Genomic DNA, 15194 nt, shown 5'->3' on the forward strand with positions numbered 1-15194 from the left:
TAGGAGTTATCCTGGTCAGCTATTCCTGTGGAAAATGGAGTCCCATAGACGCTGACGATCCACAAACCGCTTCCGCCATCAACCACTAGAAACCAATTGTTGTACCCATAGGCCAGAATGGTCTTGTACTACATATTTTGTAGTTTGCTTGGAGTTTCTGTAACAAGTTGGTGTCTCATCAGCTAACAGTAATCCTGGGGCTGGTGAGCACAAGGGCCGTTTTTGGGAAATTAATATCCCGAAAAACCGGTCCTGACAGGTGCCCTTGGCTCATTAAGGTTAGGGCGCCCCCTTACAGCCCATGCTGCTGTAGTGGACGTGGTGGAACATTTTCTGGACCTCCGGACCCCTCCGGAATCCTCCGGAACCTTCCGGAAGCTTCCCGGTACAATACCGGAAAAAACCGAACTTTTCCCGGAACCCGAACAACAACTTTCCATATATAAATCTTTACCTCTGGACCATTCTGGAACTCCTCGTGACGTCCGGGATCTCATCCGGGACTCCGAACAACATTCGGTAATCACATACAAGTCTTCCTAATAACCCTAGCGTCATCGAACCTTAAGTGTGTAGACCCTACGGGTTCGGGAACCATGCAGACATGACCGAGACAACTCTCCGGCCAATAACCAACAGCGGGATCTGGATACCCATGTTGGCTCCCACATGTTCCATGATGATCTCATCGGATGAACCACGATGTCGAGGATTCAATCAATCCCATATTCAATTCCCTTTGTCCAGCGGTATTGTACTTGCCCGAGATTCGATCGTCGGTATCCCGATACCTTGTTCAATCTCGTTACCGGCAAGTCTCTTTACTCGTTCCGTAACACATCATCCCGTGATCAACTCCTTGGTCACATTGTGCACATTATGATGATGTCCTACCGAGTGGGCCCAGAGATACCTCTCTGTTACACGGAGTGACAAATCCCAGTCTCGATTCGTGCCAACCCAACAGACACTTTCGGAGATACCTGTAGTGAACCTTTATAGCCACCCAGTTACGTTGTGACGTTTGGCACACCCAAAGCACTCCTACGGTATCCGGGAGTTGCACAATCTCATGGTCTAAGGAAATGATACTTGACATTAGAAAAGCTTTAGCATATGAACTACACAATCTTTGTGCTAGGCTTAGGATTGGGTCTTGTCCATCACATCATTCTCCTAATGATGTGATCCCGTTATCAACGACATCTAATGTCCATGGTCAGGAAACCGTAACCATCTATTGATCAACGAGCTAGTCAACTAGAGGCTTACTAGGGACATGGTGTTGTTATGTATCCACACATGTATCTGAGTTTCCTATCAATACAATTCTAGCATGGATAATAAATGATTATCATGAACAATGAAATATAATAATAATAACTAATTTATTATTGCCTCTAGGGCATATTTCCAACAGACGGCATCACTTCCCTGTGCGATTATCTCCCCCAACACCGCTTCTGTTGCTTCGTCTCGGGGGTGCGGATCCATAGTTTCTGCAAATATTTACAACATGGCAATTATTATTCAAATATGATAGATGGATATATTAGTGGCAAACATAGAACTAGCTAGCTAAGCACAATAAGGAATCATATTAGTGGCCTGGCCTCGACGCTTCTTTAGGGTTTGGGGTGGCCTCGACAACGCTTCAAGGGTTTGGGGTGGCCTCAACAACGCTTCAAGGGTTCGGGGTGGCCTCGACGACAACACTCTTTTAACTTGGTAAATTTGGGTGGCCTCAAGAGAGTTTGTCGATTGGGTAGGGGCGCGGCGGGAGGGGGTAGGAGACCGACATTGTTTTTTTCTAGGGTTTGGGTGTCCTCGAGAGTTTTGGTCGAGCGAGAGGGCCGGGGGGTGCTCCCGTGGTATAAGTTATCACGGTCGAGAGGGGGTATATATATCGACCGCCCCTCATGTTGAAGTTATCTGGGAGGGAGTTATATATATCGACAACGACGACATACATACATGGGAAAATAATGTTATCGGGGAGGGGGTATATCGACAACGACATACCCGATAAAAAAAATAAGAAGACGAAGAAGAAATAAAAAGAGGATAAAAAGAAAGGAATAGAGGAGAAGATAGAAGAAAAAAAGAAGAAGAAAAAAGAGGAGAAGAAGAAAGGAATAGAGGAGAAGAAGAAAAAATAGAATTTCTATTTTTTCTTCTTCTCCTCTATTCCTTTCTTCTTCTCCTCTTCTTTTTCTTCTTTTTTCCTCTTCTTATTTATTTCTCCTCTTCTTCCTCTCCTCTTCTTCTCCTTTCTTCCTCTTCTTATTTTCGTTTTTCCTCTCCTTCTTTTTCTTCTTCTTCCTTTCCTAGCTAGATATATAAAACTTTTCTTCCTTTCCTTATTTTACGTTTTCCTCTACACTAACATAAAATGCACTAACCTTCTTTTTCCACTCCTTTTTTTCTTCTAAATATGAACACATACATAAATTGACAAAAAATATGCACACAAACATATACATAAATTTTCCTATACATACACAATTGTTTTACAAATATGCACATATACATAAATTGACAAAAAAATACATTTATGAAAAAAATGCTATGAACATGTACACACATATATACACATACACACACATATACAAAAAAATACATTTATGAAAAAAATGCTATGAAATAAAAATGCAGGGCAGGGACGGTGGCACGGCAGGGCAGGGGCGGCGCGCGGTGGCAGCGAAGGGCACGGGCGGCGCGCGGCGGCCGTGCAGGGCACGGGCGGCGCACGGCGGAAGCGAAGGGCAGGGGTGGCAGTGCGGTGGCAGCGCGCGGCAGCGACGACGGTCAGTATAGGGGGGAGGAGCAGGGGAACGGGGCGGCGCTCGCAGCGAGGTGGCGTCGGCGACGAGGAAGGCTTGGGGACGGCGGACGACGAAGGCGCGCTCGGGGGCGAGGGCAGGGGCGCTCGGGCTCGGGGACGACGTCGGCGACGGCGACGGAGACGGCGACGACGAGGCACGGGCGATGGCGCGGTCGGGGGCGACAGCAGGGGCGGCGGATGGCGTCGGGGCAGCTTGGCGGTGGCGATGAGCTCGGCGTTGTCAGGAGGCAATTGGCGATGAAACTGCCAAATTTTCTAAGTGTGGGCTTATATAGTAGGACCTTTGGTCCCAGTTGGTGGCATCAACCGGGACGAATACCCCCCTTTGGTCCCGGTTCGTGCCACCAACCGGGACCAAAGGTCTCTTTTCAGCAGCCCAAAGGGCGGGAAGCGGTGGCCTTTGGTCCCGGTTGGTGGCACCAACCGGGACTAAAGGGGGGGCATTGGTTTCGGTTGGTGCCACGAACTGGAACCAATGCACCCCTTTAGTCCCGGTTGGTGCCACCAACTGGGACCAAAGGCCTTGCACAGTGGGGTGGTAGTGGGAGTTTAGTCCCACCTCGCTAGTCGAGAGGGGCGCGAGTGGTTTATAAGCCCCACTGCCGCACTCCTCTCGAGCTCCTCTCCATTGCAGGCTTACGGGCCTAATTGTGACTGCTATGCCTGATGGGCCTACTGGGCCTTCTGTGGGCCTGAATCCTGGCCCATGGATGGGTTTCTAGTCGTATTCAGGCCGTGGTGGCCTAGTAGGTGGCAAAAAAAATTCCCGATTTTTTGTTTTCTTTTTTGCTTTATTTTTTTGTTTTGTTTCTACTTACAACAAAATACTTATTTATTTTATTTTGTTTTGTTTCTAATTACTTATTTATTTTATTTTATGATAATTCTTTTTGCTATTAAAGTTTCTAACAAAAAATTTTCTTTATGAACTTTTTGCTTTTAATGATTTTGAACAGAAAATACTTTGATAATTTTAGTTGCATCAATTTTATATAATTTTAGTTTCATAAATTTTAGAGGTTGCTTATAATGTTTTGAACAGAAAATACTTTCATAATTTTAGTTTCATAAATTTTATTTATGTTATTAAATTTTATTTTATTTTGTTTCTACTTATATATTTTTATTAAAGTTTATATTATTTTGTTTCAAATTACTTATTTATTTTATTTTATGATAATTCTTTTTGCTGAAAGACCCTGAAATTCGTAGTATCATCATAATTTTATTTTATGATAATACTTTGATATTTTTCATGCATTTACTGATTTTTTTGAGCTGAATGACCCTGAAATTGAAAAGCACTACAAATGAACTCTGAAAAAGTTGAAAGTTGGCAGGGCATCATCATTTCACCCACATAGCATGTGTAGGAAAGTAGAGAAGGTTACGTCAAAAACTAGATGCACTTTGTGTACAAAACAGACAATCTCTTTCGAAGTATTAGGATTTCATACGGAAACTCGTCTGTTAAGAAGGGATTCCATTTTTTGAACTTATTTCAACTCCAGACTTTTTGTGTGTTCAAAATGCACCATTCAAAGCCACATCATCAATTTTCAACCCTTTCTGACTTCATTTGTTATTTTTCATGCATTTACTAATTTTTTGAGCTATAATACCATGAAATTCAAAAGCATTCCAAATGAACTCTGAAAATGTTGAAAGTTGGCATGGTATCATCATTTCACCCACATAGCATGTGCATAAAAGTTGAGAGGGTTATGGCAAAAACTAGATGCACTTCGTGTACAAAACAGACAATCTCTTTCGAAGTATCAGGGTTTCATACGAAAACTCGTCTGTTACAAAGGAATTTCATTTTTTTGAACTTATTTCAACTCCAGACTTTTTGTGTGTTCAAAATGCACCATTCAAAGCCACATCATCAATTTTCAACCCTTTCTGACTTCATTTGTTATTTTTCATGCCTTTACTGATTTTTTTGAGCTATAAGACCCTGAAATTCAAAAGCATTCCAAATGAACTCTGAAAATGTTGAAAGTTGGCATGGTATCATCATTTCACCCACATAGCATGTGCATAAAAGTTGAGAGGGTTACGGCAAAAACTAGATGCACTTCATGTACAAAACAGACAATCTCTTTCAAAGTACAAGGGTTTCATACGAAAACTCGTATGTTACAAAGGGATTTCATTTTTTTGAACTTATTTGAACTCCATACTTTTTCTGTGTTAAAAATGCACCATTCAAAGCCACATCATCAATTTTCAACCCTTTCTGACTTCATTTGTTATTTTTCATGCATTTATTGATTTTTTAGCTGAATGACCCTGAAATTAAAAAGCACTACAAATGAACTCTAAAAAGGTTGAAAGTTGGCATGGTATCATCATTTTACCCACATAGCATGTACTAAAAAGTTGAGAGGGTTATGACAAAAACTGGATGCACTTCTGATAACCCACAAGTATATAGGGGATCGCAACAGTTTTCGATAAGTAAGAGTGTCGAACCCAACGAGGAGATAAAGGTAGAACAAATATTACCTCAAGTTCTATCGACCACCGATACAACTCTACGCACGCTTGACGTTCTCTTTACCTAGAACAAGTATGAAACTAGAAGTACTTTGTAGGTGTTGTTGGATAGGTTTGCAGATAATAAAGAGTACGTAAATAAAAGGTAGGAGCTGTTTAGATAAAGAAACAATAAAGTAAATATAGCGAGTGTGGAAAAGTGGTGGTAGGAGTTGCGAAATTGCCCCCAAGCAATTGACTACTTTACTAGACCGATAGCAAGTATTATGTGGGAGAGGCCACTGCTAGCATGTCATCGCTGACTTGAAATTCTATGCACTTATGATTGGAACTATTAGCAAGCATCCGCAACTACTAATGTTCATTAAGGTAAAACCCAACCATAGCATTAAGATATATTGGTCCCCCTTCAATCCCGTATGCATCAATTTCTATGCTAGGTTGAAACTTCTGTCGCTCTTGCCCTCCAATACGTAGTACTATCAACATACAACTAACCCTAGGGTGTGATCCACGCGCGCAATCATATGATGGGCACCAAAGGACAGCAACATAACCACAAGAAAATTAAATCAATCATAGCAATTCATCAACCACCGATAGGACAACGAAAATCTACTCAGACATCATAGGATGGCAACACATCATTGGATAATAATATGAAGCATAAAGCACCATGTTCAAGTAGAGGGTAAAGTGGGTTGCGGGAGAGTGGACCGCTGGAGATAGAGGGGGGAAGGTGATGGAGATGTTGGTGAAGATGGAGGAGGTGTCGGTGTAGATCACGGTGATGATGATGGCCCCCGGTGGCACTCCGGTGCCACCGGAAGCTAGGGGGGAGAGGGCCCTTCGTCTTCTTCTTCCTTGACCTCCTCCCTAGATGGGAGAAGGGTTTCCCCTCTGGTCCTTGGCCTCCATGGCATGGGAGGGGCGAGAGCCCCTCCGAGATTGGATCTGTCTCTCTGTCTCTCTCTGTTTATGTGTTTTCTGATTCTTCCCTTTCACCGTTTCTTATATTCCCAGAGATCCGTAACTCCGATTGGGCTGAACTTTTAACACGATCTCTATCCGGATATTAGCTTTATTGCGGTGAAAGAAGGGCATCAACCGACTTATGGGTGGCCCACGAGGGTCAGGGACGCACCCAGGGGGCAGGCGCGCCCCCCTGCCTCGTGGCCACCTCGGGCACCGTCTCGCGTGGATTTTTCTTCCCAAAAAATCTCCATCAGTTTTTATCCCGTTTGGACTCCGTTTGATATGGATATTCTGCGAAACAAAAAACATGCAACAAACAGGAACTGACACTGGGCACTGGATCAATATGTTAGTCCAAAAATAGTATAAAAATTTGCCAAAAGTATATGAAAGTTGTAGAATATTGGCATGGAACAATCTAAAATTGTAGATACGACAGAGACGTATCAGCATCCCCAAGGTTAATTCCTGCTCGTCCTTGAGTAGGTAAATGATAAAAAATATAATTTTTGATGTGGAATGCTACCTAGCATTATCTTGATCATGTAATCTAATCATGGCATGAATATTAAGATACGAGTGATTCAAAGCAATAGTCTATCATTTGACAAAAAAAAATAATACTTCAAGCCTACTAATAAAGCAATCATGTCTTTTCAAAATAACATGGCCAAAGAAAGTTATCCCTACAAAATCACATAGTCTGGCTATGCTCCATCTTCACCACACAAAATATTCACATCATGCACAACCCCGATGACAAGCCAAGCAATTGTTTCATACTTTTGACGTTCTCAAACCTTTTCAACTTTCACACAATACATGAGCGTGAGCCATGGACATAGCACTATAGGTGGAATAGAATGGTGGTTGTGGAGAAGACAAAAAAGAGAAGATAGTCTCACATCAACTAGGCGTATCAACGGGCTATGGAGGTGCCCATCAATAGATATCAATGTGAGTGAGTAGGGATTGCCATGCAACGGATGCACTAGAGCTATAAGTATATGAAAGCTCAAATTGAAACTAAGTGGGTGTGCATCCAACTTGCTTGCTCATGAAGACCTAGGGCATTTGAGGAATCCCATCGTTGGAATATACAAGCCAAGTTTTATAATGAAAAATTCCCACTAGTATATGAAAGTGATAACTCATGAGACTCTCTATATGAAGAACATGGTGCTACTTTGAAGCACAAGTGTGGAAAAAGGACAGTAGCACTGCCCCTTCTCTCTTTTTCTCTCATTTTTGTTTTATTTTTTTATTTTTTTATTTTCTCATTTTTTTATTTTTTTGGTGGGCTTCTTTGGCCTCTTTTTTTATTTGGACTTCTTTGGCCTCTTTTATTGTTTTGTAAAGTCCGGAGTCTTATCCCGACTTATGGGGGAACCATAGTCTCCATCATCCTTTTCTCACTTGGGCAATGCTCTAATAATGATGATCATCACACTTTTATTTACTTACAACTCAATGTCTAGACCAAAGTATGACTCTATATGGATGCCTCCGGCGGTGTACCGGGATGTGCAATGATCTAGCGTAGCAAAGATATCAAAGAACGGACAAGCCATAAAAATATCATGCTAGCTATCTTACGATCATGCAAAGCAATATGACAATGAATGCTCAAGTCATGTATATGATGATGATGGAAGTTGCATGGCAATATATCTCGGAATGGCTATGGAAATTCCATTATAGGTAGGTATGGTGGCTGTTTTGAGGAAGGTATATGGTGGGTTTAAGGTACCGGCGAAAGTTGCGCGATACTAGAGAGTCTAGCAATGGTGGAAGGGTGAGAGTGCGTATAATCCATGGACTCAACATTAGTCATAAAGAACTCACATACTTATTGCAAAAATCTATTAGTCATCAAAACAAAGTACTACGCGCATGCTCCTAGGGGGATAGATTGGTAGGAAAATACCATCGCTCGTCCCCGACCGCAACTCATAAGGAAGACAATCAATAAATAAATCATGCTCCGACTTCGTTACATAACGGTTCACCATACGTGCATGCTACGGGAATCACAAACCTCAACACAAGTATTTCTAAAATCCACAACTACCCACTAGCATGACTCTAATATCACCATCTTTATACTGCAAAACTATTGCAAGGAATCAAACATATCATATTCAGTGATCTACAAGTCTTATGTAGGATTTTATGACTAACCATGTGAATGACCAGTTCCTGCCATCTCTCTAAATAGATATAAGTGAAGCAAGAGAGTTTAGTTCTTTCTACAAAAGATATGCCCACACTCTAATAAATATAAGTGAAGCAAAAGAGCATTCTACAAATAGCGGTTTCCTATGTAAAGAGAAACAGGCAATCAAACTTCAAATGATATAAGCGAAGCACATGAAGCATTCTATAAAGTCATACTCAAAAGATATAAGTGAAGTGCAATGAGAATTCTATAAATCAACCAAGGGCTATCTCATACCAGCATGGTGCATAAAAGAAAGATGAAAACTAAATGCAAAAGACGCTCCAAGATTGCACATATCGCATGAACGAAATGAATCCGAAAACATATCGATATTTGTTGAAGAAAGAGGGGATGCCTTCTAGGGCATCCCCAAGCTTAGACGCTTGAGTATCCTTGAATATTTACTTGGGGTGCCTCGGGTATCCCCAAGCTTGAGATCTTGCCTCTCTTCCTTCTTCTCACATCGAGACCTTCTCGATCATCAGACACTTCATCCACACAAAACTTCAACAGAAAACTCGGTAAGGTCTGTTAGTATAATAAAGAAAATCACTACTCTAAGTGCTGTTGCAAACTAATTCATATTTTGTTTTTGCATTGTGTCTACTGTAATATAACTTTTTCATGGCTTAATCCACTGATATGAATCGATAGTTTCATCAAAACAAGCAAACTATGCATCAAAAATAGAATCTATCTACAACAGAACAGTCTGTAATAATCTGAACATTCACCATACTTATGATACTTGAAAAATTCTACCAAAATTAGGAAAAATAAACAATTTGTATAGAAAGACGGTGCAAAAAGAATCAGAACCATTTGAAGTTCCAGCAAAAGAATGTAAAATCGCGCACTACAGCCAAAGTTTCTGTCCTGCACCGTACAAACCATCAAGCAAATGTAAACATCCTAAAGGCAAACCTTGGCACATTATTTCTATAATACAATGGAATTGTACAAGGGGATAATTATTTTTATTGAAAAGTTTCTGTAATCAAGATTCACAAAGTTTCCATGAGCATGAAAAAAGTTCAAGGCTAGCTCCCACTTCAACAATGCTTGTCTTTCTCACTTTCGCTTTCCTTTTTGAAAAAGTTTTGGATTCCCCTCTTTATTTTTGTTGTTTTTAAACTATATAAAAGCACTCAATAGAAATAAATGACTCTCTAAAACTTCCAGGTTGTCTCCCTGGCAGCGCTCTCTTTAAAGCCATTAAGCTAGGCATATAGTGCTCAAGTAATGGATCCACCCGGATCCCAAGGTATATCAAAGTCAATTTTAATTAACAATGATTTGTAATTTAGTGGTGAGCACAAGGTAACATATATCATGTAATGACGAAGTCTAACTCTCTTCCTATGCATCGGCATGTCATAAAAGAACAATTCATGCACACAAAGTAAAGGCCAATGCATAGTATAAACAGTTTCTTGCAATTTTATCATATTGGAAACATAGAGAGGTGGAGATATAGTTCCTCTCTCATAATAATTGCAAGTAGGAGCAGCAAGCACATGCATATTATATTCATCAAAATCATCATGTGCAACGATAAAAGGCAACCCATCAATATATTCCATAATAAGAGCAAACTTCTCCGATATAGTGTAGTTTGGAGAATTCAAAAAGATAATAGAATTATCATGTGTGGGTGCAATAGCAACAATTTCATGTTTAACATAAGGAACTATAGCAAGTTCATCTCCATAAGCATAATTCATATTGGCATCTTGGCCACAAGCATAGCAAGCATCATCAAAAAGGGATATTTCAAAAGAATCAACGGGATCATAACAATCATCCTCCAGTAACACGAAGGGAAATTAAACAATGTATGAGTTGAAGAGTTACTCTCATTAGAAGGTGGGCACGGGTATCTAATCCGCTCTTCCTCCTTTTGTTTTTCGCTCTCCTCCTCATCTTTTTCATCCAATGAGCTCACAGTTTCATCAATTTCTTTTTCCATAGACTCCTGTAAAATATTAGTCTCTTCTTGGACAGCGGAGACTTTCTCAATAAGTGCATTAATATAGGAATTATATTCATAATTATCATAGCAATATTTTAAGATAGCTAAATTTTTAGGCCTATAAACATCATTATCATAAGCTTCATGCTTTTCAAACAAAGATTCAATTTCATAAGCACCCTTAAAAGCAACAAATTATTCTATTTGTGTGACGCCCGGATAATTAGGCTACAGTAATCCCACGTTAACGATACCACGTCACTCCGATTACTGTTGATAATCTCGCGTTAGTTCAAAATCATTTCAAATTCAATTTAAAAATCAGGCAAACAACAAAAGTTTTCAAAAATTAAAACTATAATGTTCAGAGTGAGCCAAATAATACATAAGTAATTATGGCATTGGAACTACACTTTTATAAAATGTTCAAATACTCTAAGACGATTTAAACAGTAGCAAAAACAATTATTTAAATGCTTCTAAAATGATAAACTATTACAAACTAATATATTTAGTTGCCAAGTTAATTGTGGCAGTGGTATAATTCCTATTACCAATTTAGGGATCATTTTGTACTTTACAAAACTAAAATACAATGAGGAACGAATTAAAACAGAAAAGGATAATAAATAAAAGAAAAGAAAATACAAAACAGAAAACAAAACTAACAAAAAAAAAGAGGAGAAGCAGACCCCCCCCACTGGGCCGGCCGGCCCAGCTATTAGCCAGGCCAGGCCCAACCGGCCGCCCCCTCACCCCCCTGGCCTATAGGCCACAGCCCCACACCCCAGAAACCCTAACCCCCCCACTCCTCTCTCCCCCTCCCCACGACCCCACGTCCCTCTTCCCTTCCCCGATCCAGATCGGGATCGGGGGAACGAACCTCCCGCCCGACGCCGCCACCCGTCGCCTCCACCTCGCCCTCGTCCGCCGCCACGCCGCCCCACGCCGCCTGGACCGCGCCTCCGCCTCGACCTCCCCATCGCCGGACCCCCCCTCGCCGGCCTGCATCCTCCTCGCCGGAGCCCGTCCCCGGTGCCACCCCGACGCCCCACCTCGCCGCGCGCTGGACTGCCTCGCCCCTCCTTCTTCCTCGCACGTCGCCCGGACCGCCGACGCTGCCCGGTGCCGCCCCCGCCTTGACCCCGTCACCGCTAGCTCGCCTCCGTCGACGATCTGCCTCGCCGGACTTCCTCCCCAACGTCGCCGTCGTCCCCGACCTCCGTCAAGCGCATTGCCCCGACCCCTGCTTCGCACGGTGAGGCCACGGCCTACCTCTCCTCCTCCCCGCGTCACACGCGCCCGCTCGCATCGCCCCTGGCATTGCCTCACCGACGCCACCGCCCCCTGTTCCTCTACTGACCCTGGCCGCCACGGCCACGGCCGTCTCCGGCGCCCGGCGCCCGCGCCGCGCCGGCGCCGGCGCCGCGCCGGCGCCCAGCCATGCCCACGCGGTTCCCGCCCGGGTTGGGCGCTCGTGAACCCCCCTGCGCCCGTTACCACTAGCGTCACCGCCCGCTAAGACCCCCCTTATGACAATGACAGATGGGGCCCCAGCCCCAGAACGTTTTAATAAAAAAAACACAAAAAAAATAAAATATATAATTAATTAATTAATTAATAATTAAAATAGTTAATGAATTAATTAAGTTAAGTAATCATGTTTAATTAAACTAATTAAGTAGATAGTTTAGTTAAACCCTAATTAGACTAATCAGTCAATGACGAATGGGACCCACACGTCAGTTGACCAGTCAACGCCTCTGTTGACTACTGACGTCATGCTGACGTCATGCTGATGTCAGCATGCACTGTTCCAGATAATGTTGAATTTAAATAATTAAATAAATCCTAAAAATGATTTAAATCTTTTAAAATTAATATAAGATAAACCGTAGCTCGGATGGAAAAACTTTGTACATGAAAGTTGCTCAGAACGACGAGACGAATTTGAATACGCAGCCCGTTTATCCGCCACGCATCCCTAGCATAGCGAACACGCAACTTTCCCCCTCTGTTTCATCTGTCCGAAAACGCGAAACACCGGGGATACTTTCCTGGATGTTTCCCCCCTTCACCGGTATCACCTCATACCGCGATAGGGCACCCCTAGCACCGCTACTTGTCATGTCATGCATCGCTATGCATCTGTTTTCTTAAATATTTATTGTTTCTCCCCCCTCTTCTCTCGCTAGACACCGAGACCGACGCCCCTGCTACCCAGTACGACTACAGAGTTGACGATCCCTCTCTATTGCCAGAGCAACCAGGCAAGCCCCCCTTTGATCACCAGATATCGCCTACTCTTCTCTATACTGCTTGCATTAGAGTAGCGTAGCATGTTACTGCTTCCCGTTAATCCTATACTGATGCATAGCCTGTCCTTGCTACTACTGTTGTTACCTTTACCTGCAATCCTAATGCTTAGTATAGGATGCTAGTTTATCATCAGTGGCCCTACATCCTTGTCCGTCTGCCATGCTATACTATTGGGCCGTGATCACTCGGGAGTTGATCACGGGTATATACTATATACTTTATACATGATACATGTGGTGACTAAAGACGGGTCGGCTCGAGGAGCACCCGCGAGTGGATCTTTGAGGCGGAGCGACAGGGCAGGTTCCGACCACCTAGGAGAGAGGTGGGCCTGGCCTTGGTCGGCGTTCGCGGATACTTAACACGCTTAACGAGATCTGGGTATTTGATCTGAGTCTGGCCATTTGGTCTATACGCACTAACCATCTACGCGGGAGTAGTTATGGGTATCCCGGCATCGTGGTATCAGCCGAAGCCTTCGTGATGTCAGCGACTGAGTGGCGCCCGCCGGATTGGATTGGAAGGCCACTAGGCTAGGTCTGCTTTCGGCCGCGTACGCAACGTGCAGGTGTGCTAAGGGCGATGGGCCCAGACCCCTGTGCGCATAGGTTTAGACCGGCGTGCTGACCTCTCTGTTGTGCCTAGGTGGGGCTGCGACGTGTTGATCTTCCGAGGCCGGGCATGACCCCGAAAAGTGTGTCCGGCCAAATGGGATCGAGCGTGTTGGGGTATGTGGTGCACCCCTGCAGGGAAGTTTATCTATTCGAATAGCCGTGATCTTCGATAACAGGACGATTTGGAGTTGTACCTTGACCTTATGACAACTAGAACCGGATACTTAATAAAACACACCCTTCCAAGTGCCAGATACAACCGGTGGTCGCTCTCTCACAGGGCGACGAGGGGAGGATCATCGGTTAGGATTATGCTATGCGATGCTACTTGGAGGACTTCAGTCTACTCTCTTCTACATGTTGCAAGGCGGAGGCTGCCAGAAGCGTAGTCTTCGAAAGGATTAGTTATCCCCCTCTTATTCCGGCATTCTGCAGTTCAGTCCACATATGATACCCTTACTCCATTTGACACCCATGCATATGTAGTGTAGCTCCTTGATTGCGAGTACTTTGGATGAGTACTCACGGTTGCTTTCTCCCTCCTTTCCCCCTTTCCTTCTTCCTGGTTGTCGCAACCAGATGTTGGAGCCCAGGATCCAGACGCCACCGTCGACGACGACTCCTACTACACCGGAGGTGCCTACTACTACGTGATGCCCGCTGACGACGACCAGGAGTAGTTAGGAGGATCCCAGGCAGGAGGCCTGCGCCTCTTTCGATCTGTATCCCAGTTTGTGCTAGCCTTCTTAAGGCAAACTTGTTTAACTTATGTCTGTACTCAGATATTGTTGCTTCCGCTGACTCGTCTATGATCGAGCTCTTGTATTCGAGCCTTCGAGGCCCCTGGCTTGTAATATGATGCTTGTATGACGTATTTTATTTGTAGAGTTGTGTTGTGATATCTTCCCGTGAGTCCCTGATCTTGATCGTACACGTTTGCGTGTATGATTAGTGTATGATTAAATCGGGGGCATCACAATTTGTTCCACATCATAGTAATCATATATACCATTAGCATAAGAAGCTAATGTTTCATTATCATTAAATTCACATGAAAAGGGAAGGTGTGGAGCCTTCACCTTAGAGCAACAAGTATAATCATATCTCAAGCATAGTTGCCTAGCATACCAATTTAATATATGAATTTGATCCCATAATAGTTTCCCTTTTTGTGTCAAGCGGTAATCCCTAAAGTATTCACGTTGATCCAACGTTACTCCCATTACATAATTGAATGGGGTTTTCTCAGAATTATTAAAGTAGTACATAATATTCTTCACATTACCAGCATCGAGGGTTTTGGGAGGTTCCCCATCTCCATGAGTAGCAAGTACACCTAATTTTTTTTGGTATTTCATGTTCCATATCCATAACTAAAGATAGAGAACAACTAAGAACAACAAATAAAAATTACTTAGTGATAAAGCAAACAAGCACACACGAGAATATTCACCCCACGCTATTGCTCCCTGGCAACGGCGCCACAAAAAGGTCTTGATAACCCACAAGTATAGGGGATCGCAACAGTTTTCGATAAGTAAGAGTGTCGAACCCAACGAGGAGCTAAAGGTAGAACAAATATTACCTCAAGTTCTATCGACCACCGATACAACTCTACGCACGCTTGACGTTCGCTTTACCTAGAACAAGTATGAAACTAGAAGTACTTTGTAGGTGTTGTTGGATAGGTTTGCAGATAATAAAGAGTACGTAAATAAAAGGTAGGGGCTGTTTATATAAAGAAAC

The sequence above is a fragment of the Triticum urartu genome, chromosome 5A (genome assembly GCF_056163025.1).
Source record: "Triticum urartu cultivar PI428250 chromosome 5A, HENAU_Tu73, whole genome shotgun sequence".
NCBI lineage: Eukaryota > Viridiplantae > Streptophyta > Magnoliopsida > Poales > Poaceae > Triticum > Triticum urartu.